Below are 21022 nucleotides of genomic sequence, written 5' to 3' on the forward strand. Positions count from 1 at the left end.
TTAATTCCACAGATTCACCCACCCTCTGACTGAAGAAATTCCTTCTCATTTCCTTTCTAAAGGTATGTCCTTTCATTCTGGGGCTATTCCCTCTGGTTCTAGATTCTCCCACCAGTTCTATGATATCCCATTTTCTCATCCACTCCCTGCACATTCGGGGCAATTTTACAGAAGCCAATTAACCTACAAACCAGCACGTATTTGGGTTGCGGGAGGAAACATCTCTCACAAAGGAATTCGAATTTATAAAAAAGTGCTTTATGCTTTTTATAAAATGTGATTGAAACAGGTCAAAGCAACCACTGTATTTAGCTCAGTGTATCACAGGTCCATGCAGAGCTCTGCACGTCACTGTTTAATATTGAATTTGTAAGACTAATTCACCAGTGTGAGTGGGGTCAATTATGCTGAGTGAGAGGTAATAAAGTTTATCATGGGCCAAAGAATCTGCTCCTGTGCTGTACTAAATTAACCAATCTAATCCTCTTTTTCTGAAAACTAGACATAATTTATTCCAGTTTACAAAGAAAGGAACATAAAGTAAAATAAATTAATGTTTAAGAAGCATTTAGGGAGGTACGTGGATAGGACAGGTTAAGAGGGATATAGGCCAAATGCAGGCAGGTGGGACTAGTGCAGATGGGGCATGTTGGTCGGTGTGGGCAAGTTGGGTGGAAGTGCCTGTTTCCACAACGTATCACTTGATGACTCTATCAATGGTGCAAGTCCATTCTGTTAAACCAAGCTTCCAGTTTATGACCTCATTGAAACATTGAATAGTGAAGGGCCTGGACAGAGTGGATGTGCAGAGGATGTTCCAAACGTTGAGAGGGAAAGATAGATCAGCCATGATTGAATGGCTGAGGAGACTTGATGGGCCGAATGACCTAATTCTGCTCCTATAATTTATGAAGTTATGAACTTTAAAGCAACAGTTAATGTACTGATCAATGATCAGTGGAAATATTAACTCCGCTTCTCTCTCCACATATGTTCTCTGTTTTGGTGAATGTTTCCAGCAATTTAATTTCAGTTTCAGGTTTCAAAGTGTCTAATTCTGTACCAAATTCTGCTCCCAATCTTAAAATTGCTCCTTGAACTTTTGTCTCCAATTTTTCTTCCTTCTTGTCATTGGTTCTTCTTGATTATGGAACCAAAGATTCTCAATCTGGACAGTACTAGTATCTGTTTAATAACAGTCCTAGAACATACAACATGGAACATGGAACACAGAACACAGAACAGAGAATATGGAACATGGAACATGGAACATAGAACATAGAACATAGAACATGGAACGTGGAACATGGAACATGAAATACGGAACATAGAACACAGAACATAGAATATGGAACATAGACTGTGGAACATGGAACATAATATACAATACCACACAGGAACGGGCCCTTCGGCCACAATGTTTGTGCCAAACATGTGCAGGCAATCTCATCTGCCTGCACATGATCCATATCCCTCTATTCCCTGCACTTCCATGTTCCTATCTAAAAGCCTCATAAAAACCTCTAACATGTCTGCCTCTAGTACCACCTATGGCAATATGTTCCAGGCACCCATCACTCTGTGTGTGAAATTCTTGCCCCTCACATCTCCATTAAACTTTTCCCATCTCACCTTATAGCTATGCCCTCTAGTGTTGGACATTTCCAGCCTGGGAAAAAGGTTCCGATTCTCTCCCCTATCTGTGCCTTACATAAATTAGTTTTATACTCTCTGCAATCGCGAGAATCGCCTTGTGTTTATACAAGAGTGCTTCACATCTTTACACAACTGTACAGATTTGCAAATGTAAACCATTGTCTTTTGATTGACGTTTCTTACTGACACCAACTGGGCCTGACCACATAGACATAAAATATAGATTTGTACAGTACATAAATGGAACCCTTCGGCTCACAATAGCCATGCTGAATATGGCACTAAGTTAAACTAATCTCCTCTGCCTGCACGTGATTCATATCTCTCCAATCCCTGCACATCAATGTGCCTATTTAAAAGCTCCTTAAATGCCACAACCAACCTTCAAATGTAATGTGCAGATCAAAATCCATCCGCTTTCTTACTTGTCCCATTGTCCAATAGTTTATATATTTGAAACTGATGGTGAATTTTAGATCTTACTTTGAATATGAGGTCAGGCTGCTAAGTTTGGATCTGAACTGAATTTGGTGTGGAAGTTATAGTAATAATGTCGAGAGTACGGCTTGGTGTGGAAGTTATAGTAATAATGTCGAGAGTACGGCACTGTGCCACAGCGGTAGAGTTGCTGCCTTACAGCGCCAGAGACCCGGGTTCGATCCTGACCATGGGTGCTGTCTGTCCAGAGTTTGTAGATCCACCCTGTGACCACGTGAGTTTACTCCGGGTGCTCCGGTTTATAGGTTCATTAGATTTGGTAAAATTGTCCCTAGTGTGTAGGATAGTGCTCAAGTACGGGAATCACTGGTTGGTGTGGATTCGGTGGGCCAAAGGACCTGTTTCGACACAGTATCTCTGAACTAAACTAAAATTAGTGTGAATGGGTGCTTGATAGCATGCACAGACACTGCGGCCTAAAGGTCCACTTTCAACGCTGTATCTCTCTATGATTCTATTATGTGATTATGTGCGTTTGCTCTGTTTAATCAATTGTTCCTCATGGATAATGCTGGCGTCTCTGAGACGATTGCATTTCTTCGGGTGGGCAATTTAGATAATCAGGATTATCTCTCTTTTTGTCTCTTTGAGAAACGAGGGGCAAACAAGGTCAATCATGCTGAGCAAAGGTCGACACCAACATGACGTTAATGGTTGCACATTATCCGACATTGTTGATAATGTCAAGACCAACTTTTCCTTCATTGTACATAAACCGTAATTAATTAAGACAAGAACCCCCACAGCGAGTTGTCAAAGAGAAGGTTTAGGTTTGAGAGAGTGTTTTCTTTACACCATTGTCCAAAATCCTAATTTCCAGCTGGTTTACTATATTTGTAATACAATCAATTTTGCATAAATAGAGACTCACTGGCATTATATGTACAAGCATTATAACAATTGGCAAAATCTCTCAACAATGATTTAATTGACCCGACAATCTGTCAAAGACAGTCATAATTTCTGTATTGTCTATTTTACAATACATGATTTATATAAAAAATCTCCTCCAGATCTTTGGTGGTGAAAGAGTTATTTGCCACCTGCCTTGTGCCTATCTCACTGCATCGATAGGATTGCAAACACCCTTGGCCATTTTCTTGATGGGGGGGGGGGGGGTCGGACTTTCATGATCTATCTATGGATCTCGGTCACCTCATATATCTCGGCCTCTGAGAGAATGAATGAGGTTGGATTTCCGGATCGCTTCTGTATCTAAAACAGTGGAACAAATGTACACAAGGTGTCACTGGTATACACTCATTTGCAGTCTCCATCAGCTCTTGAAAAACTGAACACACCGAATACGGGATTTAAATGTCCAGGATTTTTAAAGAACCTTCCCTCCCCCCACCTCACAAATTATTCCATAGGCAGGGAATTACGTTTGAAACGTCCTCATTCCTTCAAAGCAGTAAACGCAGCAGCCAATTCGTGCAAAACCAGCTCTCACAAAGAGCACCTTGATGATGATTAGAAGACTGCAAAAAATGGTGAATACTACCCAGTTCATCACAGGTACTGACTTCCACACCATCAGAGGGATCTCTAGGAGTTGCGGCCTTAAAAATGCAGCCAGCATCACCAGGGACCCACACCACCCCAGCCACACACTCATTTCATTCCTGCCGTCAGGAAGAAGGAATGGGAACGTGAAAACAGTAATGCCCAGGTTCAGGAGCAACTTCTTCCCAACAACCATCAGGCTTTTAAACACGACAACCTCCAAATAAGCTCTGAACTACATAGACTTGGGGGCATTATTTGCACTATTACTGATATATATAGAAACACATGTGTGTGTATAATATGTGTATATAAACATATTTTTTCATACACACACAAATACGTAATTTCTTCATTTATTATGGTGCTTACAGAGCACTATGTTTAGATGACTGCTGTGCTGATGCAAATGAGAATATCATTGCTCTCAGGACATATGACAATTTTTAAGGAGCGTCTGGAGAAAACCCACTCGGTCACAGGGAGAAGATACAAACTACGTGCAGACGGGCACCCATAGTCAGGATCGAACTCGGGTCTCTGGCGCTGTTAGGCAGCAACTCTACCGCTGCACCATTGTGCCGCCGGGCGACTTACGTAAGGGTCCATGGGAGGTCATATGTTTCAGGACATATGACAATAAAACACTCTAGACTCTCGCTCTCTTGACTCTAGATAATCAGCAAAGTAAAACTCTGTTAATCTGGCACACTCTGGATTTGATGGCGCTGAACTGGCAGGCCTTCTAGACTATCGGATATTATTAATTTCCAGATATTACGTATTGGCAATACAGACGCTTCCCTCTTTTACTTCCCGTGGACCCTTACGTAAGTCGCCGGGCGGCACAGTGGTGCAGTGGTAGAGTTGCTGCCTAACAGCGCCAGAGACCCGGGTTCGATCCTGACTGTGGGTGCCGTCTGCACGTAGTTTGTATCTTCTCCCTGTGACCGAGTGGGATTTCTCCAGACGCTCCTTAAAAATTGTCATATGTCCTGAAACAGAACAATGATATTCAGATCAGGTGGTTAACTTGGCCACTCAAGAATTGACCATTTTTTAGCTTTGAAAAACTCCTATGTTGCTTTAGCAGTATGTTTGGGATCATTGTCTTGCTGTAGAATGAACCGCTGGCCAATGAGTTTTGAGGCATTTGTTTGAACTTGAGCAAATAGGATGCATCTATACACTTCAGAATTCATTATGCTACTACCATCAGCAGTTGTATCATCAATGACGATAAGTGAGCCACTACCTTCAGCAGCCATACATGCCCAGGCCATAACACCCCCAACACTGTGTTTCACAGATGAGGTGGTATGCTTTGGATCTTGGGCAGTTCCTTCTCTCCTCCATACTTTTGCTCTTGTCATCACTTTGAAATAAGTTAATCAATGTCTCATCTGTCCACAAGACCTGTTTCCAGAACTGTGGTTGCTCTTTTAAGTACTTCTTGGCAAACTGTAACCTGGCTATCCTATTTTTGCAGCTAACCAGTGATTTGCATCTTGCAGTGTAGCCTCTGTATTTATGTTCATGAAGTCTTCTGCGGACAGTGGTCTTTGACAAATCTACACCCGACTCCTGAAGAGTGTTTCTGATCTGTCGGACAGGTGTTTGGGGATTTTTCTTTATTAAAGAGAGAATTCTACTGTCTTTAGTTGTGGAGGTCTTCCTTGGCCTGCCAGTCCCTTTGCGATTACTAAGCTCACCAGTGCTCTCTTTCTTCTTAATGATGTTCCAAACAGTTGATTTTGGTAAGCCTAAGGTTTGGCTGATGTCTCTAACAGTTTTATTCGTGTTTCTCAGTCTCATAGTGGCTTTGTGGACTTTCATTGGCACAACTTTGGTCCTCGTGTTGATAAACAGCAATAAAAGTTTCCAAAGGTGATGGAAAGACTGGAAGAAAGACCAGGTGCTGAGAGCTCTCTTATACCTACATTAAGGAGGCAATTAAACATACCTGAGCAATTACAAACGCCTGTGAAGCCATTGGTCCCAAACATTATGGTGCCTTGAAATGGGGGGATTATGTATAAACACTGCTGTAATTTCTACATGGTGAAACCAAAATGTATAAAAATGGCCTTTATTAAAATCTGACAATGTGCACTTTAACCACGTGATTTTTTTCTATTACAAATCTCAAATTGTGGAGTACAGAGGCAAATAAATAAATGATGGGTCTTTGTCCCAAACATTATGGAGGGCACTGTAGGACACAAAGTGTTGGAGTAACTCAGGAGGTCAGGCAACATCCCTAGAGAACAGGGATAGGTGACATTTTAGGTTGGGACCCTTTGCAATTGAGGGATAGGGGTTTCTGAGCACTTGTGATCCATTTGAAGGGCAGAGCAAGATAAAGCATCCCAGGGCTTGCTTTGCTGCTGCTATTTATACTGTCTCCAAATGCCTGCTGATGCCAAGGTCTGTGCACCCTCTGTGCATCTTTGAACACCAACCATCATAGAGTCATAGAGACATACAGCGCAGTAACGGGCCCTTCGGCTAAATTTGCCCACACCGACCAACATGCCCCATCTACACGTCCCACCTGCCTGCATTTACCCAATATCCCTCTGCACCTGTACTATCCATGCACCTATCTAAATGCTTCACAAAAGTTGCGATAGTATCTGCCTCAACCTCCTCCGGCAGCTCATTCCATACACCCATCAACCTTTGTGTAAAAGTTACCCCTCAGTTTCCTATTAAGTCTTTCTTCCCTCACATTAAATCAATGGCTACTGGTTCGCAATTCCCCTACTCTGAGCAAAAGACTCTGTAAGTTCACCCAATCTATTCCTCTCATGATTTTGAGCATCTCTACAAGATCATTGGCCATCCACCTGCACTCCAAGGAATCAAGTGCTAACTGCTCAACCTCTACCGATAGCTCAGGCCCTCAAGTCTTGGCAACTACCTTGTAAATCTCTGCACTCTTTCTAGCTCAACAACATCTTTCTGAAAACATGGTGCCCAAAACTGTGCACAATACTCTAAATGTTGCCTCACCGAAGTCATATATAATTGCACCATAACCTCCAACTTCTATATTCAATACTCTGACGGATGACAATTAAAACAACTAAGATCTACTAAGCAATATAATCACCCCTAAATCAATGATGACTCATGGTCAGTAGCAATGTTAAGAACAAAATGCCATGTTCATTAACATTCAGTAATTCTTATTGAAGTTGTTCGGGTATTATGTGAGCAATTATTTGATTTCAATGCTAAAATTTATGTGACAATTTGGAAGGTACGTGTTTCAATAGGAAGCAAGTACCTTACCTTGTCAGAAGGCACAGGGGGCAACTCTTCAGGCATGTGGTGAGGGGGGACCTCATTGAAACTTACCGAATAGTGAAAGGCCTGGATAGAGTGGATGTGGAGAGAATGTTTCCACTAGTGGGAGAGTCTAGACCCTCAGAATAAAAGGGCGTACCTTTGGAAAGGAGATGAGGAGGAATTTCTTTAATGAGAAGGTGGTGAATCTGTGGAATTCATTACCACGGACAGGTGGTGAGGCCAAGTCAATGGATATCTTTAAGGCGGAGCTTGACAATTTTTTGATTCGTAAGGGTGTCAGGGGTTATGGGGATAAGGCAGGAGAACAGGATTGAGAGGGAAAGATATATCAAACATGATTGAATGGTGGAGTGAAACTGATGGGCCAAATGACCTAATTATCCTCCTTTTATGTATAGACAGTATCACTCAGTATCACTGGCTCATCAGGTAGACCCATTCCCTGGAGATCTGATTCCAATACTGACTTCCAGTTACAATAGACATCCCAAATGTCTGTTTGGTTTTGGATATTATTGCCACTTAGATGCTGTCCCAATTAATGAAAAAATATTGCAATAGCATCAAAGTTTAATCACATTTATCTGAACCCTTTCACAAATATTCACGCAATCTTCATTGAATAGATTTATTAATATCCACAGAACAATCTGGGTTCCCAAAATTATGTAGGTTAGTACTTTAACTCATTTGTCTAAAATCCTTCCCTACTTGAAAACCTATATAAAAGTTTTGAGAGAGAAAATTCATAGTTGTTCTCCCTCTTTGTACTAGACTTTATTGTAATTCATTTTAGCACAAGATTATTCCGTTTCTTTGTGATTTGGCAGGTTAAGTAAATTATCTATACCTTTGAATATTGTTAAGTAAAATGATTGTCAAACCACTCTCGCACAGTGACAACTTTATGGCGCAGAGATTATATTATTAATTTAGGCAACCTTTCTCAAGATTACATTGTAATAAATATCTTTCAATGTTGGACAGACATTGAGAATGGCAACTGTATTAAAATATCTATGTATCATGTAAGAACATTTTACAGTGTTAAGGCAATGAATTTATTCTAACCTTCCACCATTCTTCAGATTGCAGAAATGCTGCAGATCACTCTAGTTGAGGTAGATACTATCACAACGGTTCAGAAACAATTAGGAACATGGATGTGACAGGTTGAGAGGGATGTGGGCCAATTGCAGGCGGGTGGGACTAGTGTAGATGGGACATGTTGGTCGGTGTTGACAAGTTGAGCAGAAGGTTCTGTTTCCACGCTGTATGACTCTATGACACTTGTATTTTCTGTAAGCAATTTGTCACAAGGATGATCCAGTACTCTTTATTCCTTTTGCACCAAGCTTCTTCAAAAGTTTAAAAGTGTTGACTAAAGAAAATATTTTTAGTGATGAGAAAGAGAGAAATTGCATTTCTAGAGTGACTTTCATTTTGTTCAATGGCACTTTATTTGTCACATGTACGGGAGGTACAGTGAAATTCATTTTTGTATACAGTTCAGTACAAGCATCACTATTCACATTGCACTTAGATACATCTTAGATAAACATTTAAGAAACAGTATAGGTGTACAGCAGTAGTATACTGAAACAGTATACAGAGTTGCCAGTTTGGCACCACTTTCAAGTCCCATTTGTTATACATGCAAGGTTCATGGCCATAAAGGTCATAAGTGATAGGAGCAGGGTTAGGCCATTGGGCTCATTGCCTACTATGTCATTCAATCATGGCTGATCTATCGCTCCCTCCTAACCCCATTTTTCTGCCTTCTCCCCAAAACCCCTGACACCCGTACTAATCAGACTCCCATTGTTATGGCGGCATTGCAGGACTGGCCTCGCCAAGTGTGGCCATGATGTCCTCCACCGCTGTCGGCCATGTCCAGTCCACTCGCTCGGCCTCTTGGAGCTGCGCCCGGTCCATCCGAACCCAAGGTTGTTGCAGGGCCTCCAGTGGCCCACACCACCATTCCATGTTAGAACCACTTACTCATCCACACTCGGGGCAATTTGCAGAGGCCAATTAACCTACAACCAGCATGTCTTTGAGGAAATTGGAGCACATTGAGCAAACCCATGTGGTCACAGGGAGAGCGTTCAAACTTCACACAGACAACACTCAAGGTTAGGATTGAACCGGGCCCCTGGCATTATGAGGCAGCAGCTCTACCGTTGTGCCACTGTGCTGCCCTCGATGAATAATTAACGCGAGATATCTAAGGAGAAGTTCCAACCTGAAAGGTCACTCGTCTATTCCCTCTACAGATGCTGCCTGATCCGCTGAGCACTAATAATAATAATAATAATACATTTTATTTATATAGCGCTTTTCATATACTCAAAGACGCTTTACAGAGATTTTGAGAACATAGGGAAATGAATAAATAGATAAATAAGTAAATAAATAAATGAGCAGAGAAAGGAGACAGAAGGTGAGGTGACCTTCAGTGGTTGAAGGCAGTACTGAACAGGTGAGACTTCAGCGATGTTTTGAATGTGGTGAGTGTGGGGGAGTCTCTAACGGTTTGGGGTAGTGAGTTCCATAGGGTGGGAGCAGCGATGGAGAAAGCCCTGTCCCCCCCAGGATCTGAGTTTAGTCCGGATGTGGGGGGATAGGAGATTGGCAGCGGCAGAGCGGAGGGTGCAGGTGGGAGTGTGCCTGTGGAGGAGGTCGGTCAGGTAGGATGGGGCCAGGTTATGGAGGGCTTTGTAGGTTATGAGGAGGATTTTGTACTGGATTCTCTGGGGGATGGGGAGCCAGTGGAGTTTATAAAGGACGGGGGTGATATGGTCACGGATCGAGGTGTATGTGAGTAGACGGGCAGCGGAGTTTTGAATGTATTGAAGTTTATTGGTGATCTAGAGGATCTCTATGTCCTCCAGAGAGTAAACCACCATATACAGTTCCCCGTGTCTCTCCCCTGGTTACAATTATTGCCTCTCTCCCTGCAGACGTACAGGTTTTTAGGTTAATTGTCTTTTATGTTAATTATAAATTGGCGCTCATGTTTAGGATAGTTGTTGTGTATGGGGTGATCGCTGGTCGGCACGGACCCAGTGGGCCGAAGGACTTGTTTCTGCACTGTATCTCTCCGAAGTTTAAAGTAAAGTCTAAAGTAGTTGCCCCATTACAGGATGGATGTGGAGGCTTTGGAAAGGATGCAGGTAAGGTTTACCAGAACGTTGCCTGTATTAGACGGTATTTGCTACCAGGGGAAGTTGCACAGACTTGCTTAGTATTCTCTGGAATGCCAGAGGTTGCAGAGAGACCTGATAAAAAATATATCAAATTATATATACATATGTAATGTATGAGAGGCAGCCATAGCTAGGGTAGATTCCTGAATTAACCCAGGATGGAAAATTCAAAAACTAGAAGACTTAACTTTAAGATGAGAGGTACAAAGTTTAAAGGAGATGTGCAGGGCAAGTATTTTACACAGAGGGTGGTGAGTGCTGCCAAGTGGTAGAGGCAGATACGATAGTAAGATTTAAGGGAATTTTGGGATGAGCACATAGGTATGCAGGGAATGGAGGGATATGGATAATCAGAAGGCAGATAAGCGTTGGTGAGAGCCACATGTTCAGGCACGCGAAGGGCAGCCGAGAATGAAGGGGGGTTTCACCCGCAGTCACGTGTGGTGGCAGGCCTGCTTTGTCGCTGCGAGCAGAGGATAAAACTGTTCGATTAACTTTTTGTAACTTTGTCAGCACCAGACACGTGGTGACTCTTCTGTACAGCCGATGCGAGGTCTGCCGTATGCCCTTGTCGGGGTGCATGCAAAGGAAAGCATTGCACTGTGCCCAGGTACATGTGACAACAATGTATCATGAATTGAATAATTGAATCAAAGACTTTGAGGGCCACATATCCTGTTCCAGTGCTGTACTGTCCCATGGTAGACAGAAAATGCTGGAGTAACTCAGCGGGACAGGCAGCATCTCTGGAGAGAAGGAATGGGTGAAGCCTGAAGAAGGGTCTCGACCCGAATCGTCACCCATTCCTTCCCTCCAGTGATGCTGCCTATCCCGCTGAGTTACTCCAGTATTGTGTGTCGACCGTCAATTTAAACCAGCATCTGCAGCTCTTTCCTACACACTGTACTGTTCCATGTTCTACATTCTACGAGGTTGATCTTTTTCGTAGAACCAATTTCTGGGGCCAATATAGATTAGCAAAATCAGGGTGAAGGGAAGGGTACCAATTTGGAGATAGCTAGCAAACGTCTGGAGGAATGCCATTTGACATAGTAGGAGTTCTGGAATAGTTGAGTTTAGAGGAAAGGTCCTGGAAATTACGATGAAGAATAACTGGTCATCATAAAGCAGAGTTAAAGGCAGAATAGGTTTGTTGGATAAACTAGAGTTCTAATGTTTTCTAAAATGACTTCATGATAAGCTGACTCTCTTTTTAGATTGCAGTAGTCCGAACAAAGAATGTAGTTACATTACACTTTTATAGTCATCATAAATAATTACAGCTTCATTTTGATGTTGAACTCATAAAACTGAATTAATGGTGGTACTAGATGATTACATCTAATGAATGTATTTAATTAATGTGGAAAGGAAGGCTATTTTACTGTGTTACGGTTTCAGGGCCATATTTCCACCCAGGGTCAAGGCTATGCTCCCATGGTGGCGTAGCAGTAGAGTTGCTGCCTCACAGCTCCAGAAACCTAGGTTCGATGCTGACCATGGGTGCTGTCTGTACGGAGTTTGTACATTCTCCCCGTATCCACGTGGATTTTCTCTGGTTGCTCTGGTGTTCTCCCACACTCCAAAGATGTACAGGTTTGTCGGTAAATTTGGCTTCGTAAAAATTGGAAATTGTCCCCAGTGAGTAGGATGGTGTGAGTGCATGGGGATCACTGGTCGGCGTGGACTCGATGGGCCGAAGGGCCTGTTTCCACGCTGTATCTCTAAACCAAACTAAATTAGATATAACTGATTTAGAGACTAGTTTAGAGATAACGCATGGAAACACGCTAAACTAAACTTGCCCGTATATGAACATACCTCACGGAAATAGCACACTGAATGAAGTCTAATGGTTGTGAAAGGCACTATGTAAATTGAAAAATTTCCGCCTCTATCTAAGGTCCTTTGGTAAATGCACACAACAAAACAAGCGATGCAGAAGGCTGGCGAGAGGTACAGAAGTGTGAAGACGCACACCTCCAAATTCAGGGACAGCTTCTTCCCAACTGTTATCAGGCAACTGAACCATCCGATCACCAACTTGAGAGTAATCCTGTCCTAGCAATCTACCTCATTGGAGATGCTCGGACTATCTTTCTCCTGCACTAAACTTTATTCCCTTTATTCCTGTTAGCCCGCTACAAAAGCTTTTCAATAAACCTCGGTACTCACAACAATAAACTAAACTAAACTGTGGACAGCTTGATTCTAATCTTGTATAGTCTTTCCGTGGACTGGATAGTACAAAACAAAAAAGCTTTTCACTATTCCTCGGCACATGTGACAATAATAAACTAAACTACGCTAAACTTATGGTTGCTTTCTTTGTTCCCCAGCAAAAACGACTAACCACTTTAGCAATTTGAGAAGTCATGCTATCTTAGGGCTATCTGACTAAGGGGCAAACAGACGGCAGAGAAATGAAATTGACCCTCACGTGCTGTGAACCCACTGAGAACGTGAGGAACACTGATCACTGTTTGTTGGAAACAAGTTAAATGAGTTTGAAAACACTCTGCCTCACAGTTACTGCCTTACAGCACCAGAGATCCAGGTTCGATCCTGACTATGGGTGCTATAGGACAACAACTGCAGATGCTGGTACAAATCGAAGGTATTTATTCACAAAATGCTGGAGTAACTCAGCAGGTCAGGCAGCATCTCAGGAGAGAAGGAATGGGTGACGTTTCGGGTCGAGACCCTTCTTCAGACTGATGTCAGGGGGGCGGGATAAAGGAAGGATATAGGTGGAGACAGGAAGATAGAGGGCGATCTGGGAAGCGGGAGGGGAAGAGAGGGACAGAGTAACTATCTAAAGTGGGAGAAGTCGATGTTCATACCACTGGGCTGCAAGCTGCCCAGGCGAAATATGAGGTGCTGTTCCTCCAATTTCCGGTGGGCCTCACTATGGCACTGGAGGAGGCCCATGACAGAAAGGTCAGACAGGGAATGGGAGGAGGAGTTGAAGTGCTCAGCCACCGGGAGATCAGATTGGTTAATGCGGACTGAGCGCAGGTGTTGAGCGAAGCGATCGCCGAGCCTGTGTTTGGTTTTGCCGATGTAAATAAGTTGACATCTGGAGCAAAGGATGCAATAGATGAGGTTGGAGGAGATGCAGGGGAACCTCTGTCTGTCTTTATGGAGTTTGTACGTTCCCCCTGTGATCACGTGGGTTTTCTCCGGGTGCTCCCGGTTTCTTTCCACACTCCAAAGATGTACAGGTTTGTAGGTTAATTTGGCTTTGGCAAATTTATAAATTGTCCCTGGTGCACAGGAGAGTGTTAGGGGTGATCGCTGGTGGGTGTGGACTTGGTGGGCCATGGTCCAGTTTCTGCACTGTATCGCTAAAGTCTAAAGTAAAGTCTAAAGTCAGAGCAGTGAAATTACCAATCTCCAATCGAGGCACACTTCAGAAAGAATCACTTAGGATGCGTTGGGTAGAGAAAGTAGAACATTTTGGCCAACTTCTCTTGAGATTAAAAATTGGCTGAACAAGTGTTGGAGGTTGAACCTTCAAATATCTGATTCAGGATCCTGAGAGTTACCCATGATCCACAGATGATGGAAATTTAAGGAATCTGGACATCACCATGAACTTCAATTATGTACACCATGTGAATTGTCACAGATGCTATTCAGAATTTGAAGAGCTTTAGTCTGTGTTACACTTGACCGAGGAGTGGGATGTATGGAAAGTGGGACACAGATACATACCTGTGAACACACACACACACACACACTTGATGCTACCATACTTCACCTTAATAAGCACACAATGAAGCCCTACACAACATTAGATATGAATAAAATATTTTCATAAAACAAAATAATTAACAATTGCCCACCACAAGCATTCCTCACCTTAATGAGTGTAAAATGTCAGCAAACTGGATCGGTGCCAAATATAATGCTCTCTCTCTCTCTCTCTCTCTCTCTCTCTCTCTCTCTCTCTGGGTTTCATTTAGTTCCTCTCTACATTCTTTCCTCTGACTTTTGCTTTCCTTTTAATTTTATGCAATTGAAGTGTTGCCCTTTCACCACTTTCTTAATCCCCATCAGCCACAAATGACCTACCTGAAGCCAGATGTGATTACGCAGTGTCAGCAGTTGCTTGTTAAGCCACGTGGTGCCAAAGCACTGAGAAGATGTCACCTACATCTGCTGAAGGCTCCCACCACAGGAGGACCATCTGGTAATGGATGTAGATAGACACAAAATGTTGGAGTAACTCAGCGGGTCAGGCAGCATTCCCCGGAGAAAAGGATCAGGTGACATTTCGGGATCAGAAACCTTCTTCATTCTGAAAGTTAGAGAAGGCCAGAACAAAGCAGGGCCGGCAACAGATGACCTCAGGAAGGTGTTGTACTTCGTGGTCCGGTATCTGTTGTACCTTTGTTGCGACTCTGGACGGACCACAAGTACCCGTGTTTAAAAGGTTATAATGCTAGAGCTTAAATCCAGGCTGTTTATTCCGTGGCCACCTGGAACCAGAGTGGCCACCTAATCACCTCATTCTCTTATATACACATTACTACACAGGCAAACAAAGTAGTCCTTGTGATACAACAAAGTAGTCCCTGCAATATCACAACATCCACCTTGTCTTATATAAAATCTTTGTTTTGTCTACTTTTTTTTGTTTGTTTTTTTTTCTTTACCATTCTAGGGCTAAAATATATTTAACAAACAAAACCAAAAACACAATTGCTTTTTTGCGCCTTCCGGGTGGTCACTCATCTCCGGGTGGTCACCCCTCAGTGGGTGGTCACTCATCGCCGGGTGGTCACTCATCTCCATGTGGTCACTCATCTCCATGTGGTCACTCATCTCTGGGTGGTCACCCCTCAGTGGGTGGTCTCTCATCTTCGTGTGGTCACCCATCGCCGGGTGGTCACTCACTCATCTCCGGGTGGTCACTCACTCATCTCCAGGTGGTCACTCACTCATCTCCGGGTGGTCACTCATCTCCGGGTGGTCACCCCTCAGTGGGTGGTCTCTCATCTTCGTGTGGTCACCCATCGCCGGGTGGTCACTCACTCATCTCCGGGTGGTCACTCACTCATCACCGGGTGGTCACTCATCACCGGGTGGTCACTCATCACCAGGCGGTCACCCATCTCCGGGTGGTCTCTCATCACCGGGTGGTCACCCATCTCCGGGTGGTCACTCATCTCCAGGTGGTCTCTCATCACCGGGTGGTCACCCATCTCCGGGTGGTCACTCATCTCCAGGTGGTCTCTCATCACCGGGTGGTCACCCATCTCCGGGTGGTCACTCATCTCCAGGTGGTCTCTCATCTCCGGGTGGTCACCCATCTCCAGGTGGTCACTCATCTGTCGGGCTCACAGAGAAGCAGTCGCAGGTTTCCGAATGTGGGCCTGCACAGGTGCTGGGGCGCGATGTGGGCCTTCACACACCTCCCTCAGCAGCTTGCAACGTCCCGTCGGCAGCTCGGCGCTGACTACTGATCAGGTAATTATACATACATTTATTGGCCCTGTCGAGTTGCAATCCTAGCATCCCTTACCGAGCTGGAAACTTTTTTTTTCCTTTAGGGCTCCATTTTTTTTTCTTGTTAACCTTTTTGCTTGGGTTTTTTCTTTACCTTTCTAGGCTAATCACCAAACCGCTGCCACCATGTTGTACTTCGTGGTCCGGTATCTGTTGTACCTTTGTTGCGACTCTGGACGGACCACAAGTACACGTGTTTAAAAGGTTATAATGCTGGAGCTTAAATCCAGGCTGTTTATTCCGTGGCCACCTGGAACCATAGTGGCCACCTAATCACCTCATTCTCTTATATAGACATTACTACACAGGCAAACAAAGTAGTCCTTGTGATACAACAAAGTAGTCCCTGCAATATCACAACAGAAGGGTGGAGCCCATAATTGTCCATTGTTGGCTGGGGAAGATGTGCTAACGACAGGGATACAAGGTTGCGAACAGTGGAACTAATATTTATAATGTTAGTTGCCTATAATTGGACTATTCATACTACTGTATAGTAAGTGAGCCAAGCAGAATATGAGATGCTGTTCCTCCAGTTTGCCTGTGGCCTCCTCTGGCAATGGAGGAGGTCCAGGACAGAAAGGTCAGTGTGGGAATGGGAAGTGGAGCTAAAATGGTTAGCAATCAGGAGATCCAACAGACTCTGGTGGACCGAGCGCAAGTGTTTAGTGAAATTGTTGTCCACCCAAAGTTTGGCATCCCCATGTAAAGGGAGTCACATCAGGAGCACTTGATGTGGTTAGAGGAAGTGTCAGAATCTCCACTTCTAGGAAAGCATGCAATGTAGATAACTGTCTCCTTGAAACTCCCCCAAGTACAATCCCAGTCCAAATGTGAAGAATTCACAATCAGCAGCAAAATCCTTTATGCTCACAATCAAGCAACCTCCAGTCACATGTCCTTCCTGTCACATGACAAATCATAGTAGATTTAATAAGCTACTTAACATATTGCCACCACCACAGCTTTTAACAATGTTAGTTGCACATATCGCAAAGTTGCAATAAAGTATGTAGAATGGTTAATATACCTCTTTTAAATCACTGACATGTTTAAGTTTATTTCTGTCGCATTGCACAATGAGAGCTATACAGTGAGAAGGTTTTATTGTATGCTATCAAATCAGATCAGATAATATACACATAAATACAATCAAGTCAAACTCAAGTATAATAGGAAGAGCAAAGGGGACGGTACAGAGTGGAGAATATACAGTAGTTGTTAGCATTGTAGTGCATCAGTTTAGACTAGACTTTTCAGAATCAGTGTGGAAACAGGCCCTTCAGCCCACTGTGTCAACTAGTGATCACCCCATCTACGAGCACTATCCTACACACTAGAGACAATTTACAATTTTACCAAAGCCAATTAACCTGCAAACCTGTACGTCTTTGGAGTGTGGAAGCACCTGGAGAAAACCCACGCAGTCACAGAGAGAATGTACAAACTCCATACAGATAGCACCCATAGTTAAGATCGAATCCGGGTCTCTGGCGCTGCAAGGCATGCGGTACCATGCTGCCTGTTTTTTTAATATCAAAAAATGTATTCAATTATTTAAAAATATATACAATGCAATAAAACCAAACAGAACCCACCACCAGAATACAATACAAACAAATATACCAATATACCATCATATAACTATATTCCAATCCCTATCCAGGATCCATCCAATCCCCCCGCGGTGCCCAACGGTCCCGGAAATCCCCCAGGGTGCCCGTGGACAGCGCGTAGTCCCTCTCCAACACCACCCAGGCGCGGACGTAACCCCGGAAAAGGGGCAGGCAGCTGGCTCGGGCAGAGCCCTCTTCTGCCTGGCGTCGTGAGTCGCGGATGGCCAGCTTGGCCAGGCCTACGGGCAACCCAACCAGGACATCTTCGGCCCTACCCTCTCCTCTATGCACAGGGTGTCCAAAGATGAGGGTGGTGGGTGAGAAATGCAGTCAGAAGGCAAGGAGCAGCCCCTTTAGATATTGAAACAGGGGCTGCAACCTCACACACTCCATGTACACGTGGTACACAGACTCTTCCAGCCCGCAACAGTGGCAGGCGGCTGGCGAGTCTGTGAACCGCGAGAGAAACAGGTTGCAGGGGACACCTCAGTGCAACACCCTCCACCCCAGGTCCCCGATGGAGAGGGGCAGAATCCCTGCATAGAGGGACCCCCACCGGGGGGGCCTCTCGCGACCGGAAGGCAACACCGACCGCCACTTAGTGTCCGGACAGTGGATCAGGTCGAGGAAGTGCAGGGTGTGGAGGAGGAGCCCGTACCATGCTGACTGTTGGTGCAGACAAAGTCCAATGTTCGCAATAGGGTGGTAATTGGACAGGACCCTGCTTACTAAAACTTACAATGTTTTTGCCATCTTCTGTGTCCACACCATAGGCATATAACTAACTGGATGCATTTGGGAAATGCTTAAATTTTGTTCCTGTGGATTTTAATTTTCCCACAAACAAAAACTTTTTTTTTGCATCCACTCTGTCAAACATTTTAAATGTAATTGTTAGTTCACAACTGTTTTACATCTGTAAAAGGAGTAAATGCATACCAAAAATAATTGACTGTAAAATGCTTTGTAGCAACTTGAACACATGGAAAATGGTTAACAAGCACATTCTTTGTTTTGTTTAGCCAAAGATAGTTAGATAGAGTTAGAGCTAGATAGAGCTCTTAATGATAGTGGAGTCAGGGGGTATGGAGAGAGGGCAGGAATGGGGTACTGATTGTGAATGATCAGCCATGATCACATTGAATGGTGGTGCTGGCTCAAAGGGCCGAATGGTCTACTCCTGCCCCTATTGTCTATTGTCTATTGTCTAAGATAATATCTGTTCCGGCATAAAACAGGAAAACAATATCGGAGGTTTATAGCACAAAGGGGGCCATTTACCCCATGTTTCCTTGGTTTAGTTTAGTTTTGTTTAGAGATATAGTGTGGAAACAGGCCCTTTGGCCTACCGAGTCCATGTCGCCAAGTGATCACCAGTACATTATTTCTACCATACCTACTAGGGACAATTTATGGAAGGTAATTAACCTACAAATCTAATCGTTTTTGGAACGTGGGAGGAAACCGGAGCACCCAGAGAAAACCCACGCGGTTACAGGGAGAACGTACAAACTCCATACAGACAGCATGCGTAGTCAGGATCAAACCTGGGTCTCTGGCGCTGTCAGGCAGCAACTCTATCACTGCGCCACTGTGACGCCCCGGTTCTTGATTGAGGAATCATAACAAACGTCAGAACTCTACTTTCTCTCCCCATGTTCCTCCTCTATGTTCCTTTGATCATAGACATTTGTTTTCCAATAGAAGTTAGAATGTTTTCCGCCTCAACTATTCCCAGTGGCAAAACATTCACATCCTCGACAAAGACAATTCTGCAAGTCTCACTCTTCTTTCACTCGGTGGCAATTGAAATTCATGAACCCTCATCACTGAAGTCCAACCAGAGGAAATAGTCTTTTGTTATTCAATCCCCAAACCATCAATCAATTAAAATTATACTTCCATTCAGTTGCTTCCTAGCTTTATCGGGTCCAGTGACACACCAAGCACTGCTCAGCAAATTAACATCGGAAACCTTGTTTGATAAAAAAGATGTGCAATGAATTGAAGCCGGAAACTTTGTTGGATTCCTCTGGATCTCTGCAAGGTTACTTAATACATGTTTTAGAGTCATATAGCACGGAAACAGCCCCTTCAGCCTAGCTTTCCCATGTTCCTTCTACACTAGTCTGAAAAAGGGTTCCGACCTGAAATGTTACCTATCCCTTTTTTCCCCAAGATACTGCCTGATCTGCTGGGTTACTCCTACACTTTGTGTCTATCTTTTACACGAGTCCCACATTTGACCCATATCCCTCTAAAACTTTTTGAACAAAGGTACCTGCCTTAAACAGATCAATAATGGACAAACAAGGAACTGTAGATGCTGGTTCACATAAAAGGACACAAAGTGGAATTAAATGTAACATCTCCAAGTTTGCAGATGACACCAACTTGGGTGGCAGTGTAAGCTGCGAGGAGGATTCTCAATCTTGCTATTGAGAGAGTGCAGCATTTGTTCACCATCTTAATTCCCGGGATGGCAGGACTGACATACAGGTATGATGAAAGAATGGATCGACTGGGCTTATATTCACTGGGATTTAGAAGGATGAGAGTGGATCTTATACAAACATATACAATTCTTAAGGGATTGGACAGGCTAGAAGCAGGAAAAATGTTCCAGATGTTGGGGGAGTCACAGTTTAAGAATAAAGGGTAGGCGATTTAGGACTGAGATGAGGCAAAACCTTTTCACCCAGAGAGTTGTGAATCTTTGGAATTCTCTGCACAGAAGGCAGTGGAGGCCAATTCACTGGATGTATTCAAGAGAGAGTTAGATATAGCTCTTAGGACTAATGGAATGAAGGGATATGGGGAGAAAGTAGGAATGGGGTACTGATTTTGGATGATCATATTGAATGGAGATGCTGGCTTGAGGGGCCAAATGGCCTATTCCTGCACCTATTTTCTATGTTTCTGTGATTCTATAAGTGCTGGAGTAACTCAGCGGGTCAGGCAGCAACTCTGGAGCACATAGCTAAGTGACGGTTTGGGACAGGACCATTCTTCAGAGAACATTTTACAAAGTAGGCATGCCTTGAGGAGAATTTGCATGGATCAGTCATAATAGAGAAATAAGATAAATAATGGCCTAGGTATGATCCTCATTTGGTGTTTTATTAGCCGTTCACGCAGTAAGGTGTGGGAATTGAGTTCAAAATCTCTGAATGGAGCTGATGGGGGAAGTTTCTTTTAAATTTATATCCCTGTAACATTCTGGGAAGTTTATGTCTGTGATTTCAAGGTTCTATAGTTCTAGAAGGTGGCACAGTGGCGCAGCAGTACAGTTGCTGTTGTGCTGCTGCAAGTAAGAATTTTATTGTTCTGTTTGGGACATATAACATTAAAGTACTCTTGACTTTTGACTACGGATGCTGTCTGTACGGGGTTTGTACGTCCTCCCCGTGAGCACATGATTTTCGCTGAGTGCTCCGGTTTGCTCCCACACTCCAAAGACGTACAGGTTTGCAGTTTAATTGGCTTTGGTAAAAATTGTAAATTGTTCGGACTGTGTAGGATAGTGCTAGTATATGGGGTGATCTCTGGTCGGCATGGACTCAGTGGGTCTACGCGTCTACTTCCAATCTGTATCTTTAGACTTTAGTCTAAAATAAAGTCAAAATCAGAACAGCACCTCATATTCTGCTTGGGTAGCTTACAAACCAATGGTATGAACATTGAATTCCCAATTTTAAGTAATTAAAT

The sequence above is a fragment of the Rhinoraja longicauda genome, chromosome 1, assembly GCF_053455715.1.
Source record: "Rhinoraja longicauda isolate Sanriku21f chromosome 1, sRhiLon1.1, whole genome shotgun sequence".
NCBI lineage: Eukaryota > Metazoa > Chordata > Chondrichthyes > Rajiformes > Arhynchobatidae > Rhinoraja > Rhinoraja longicauda.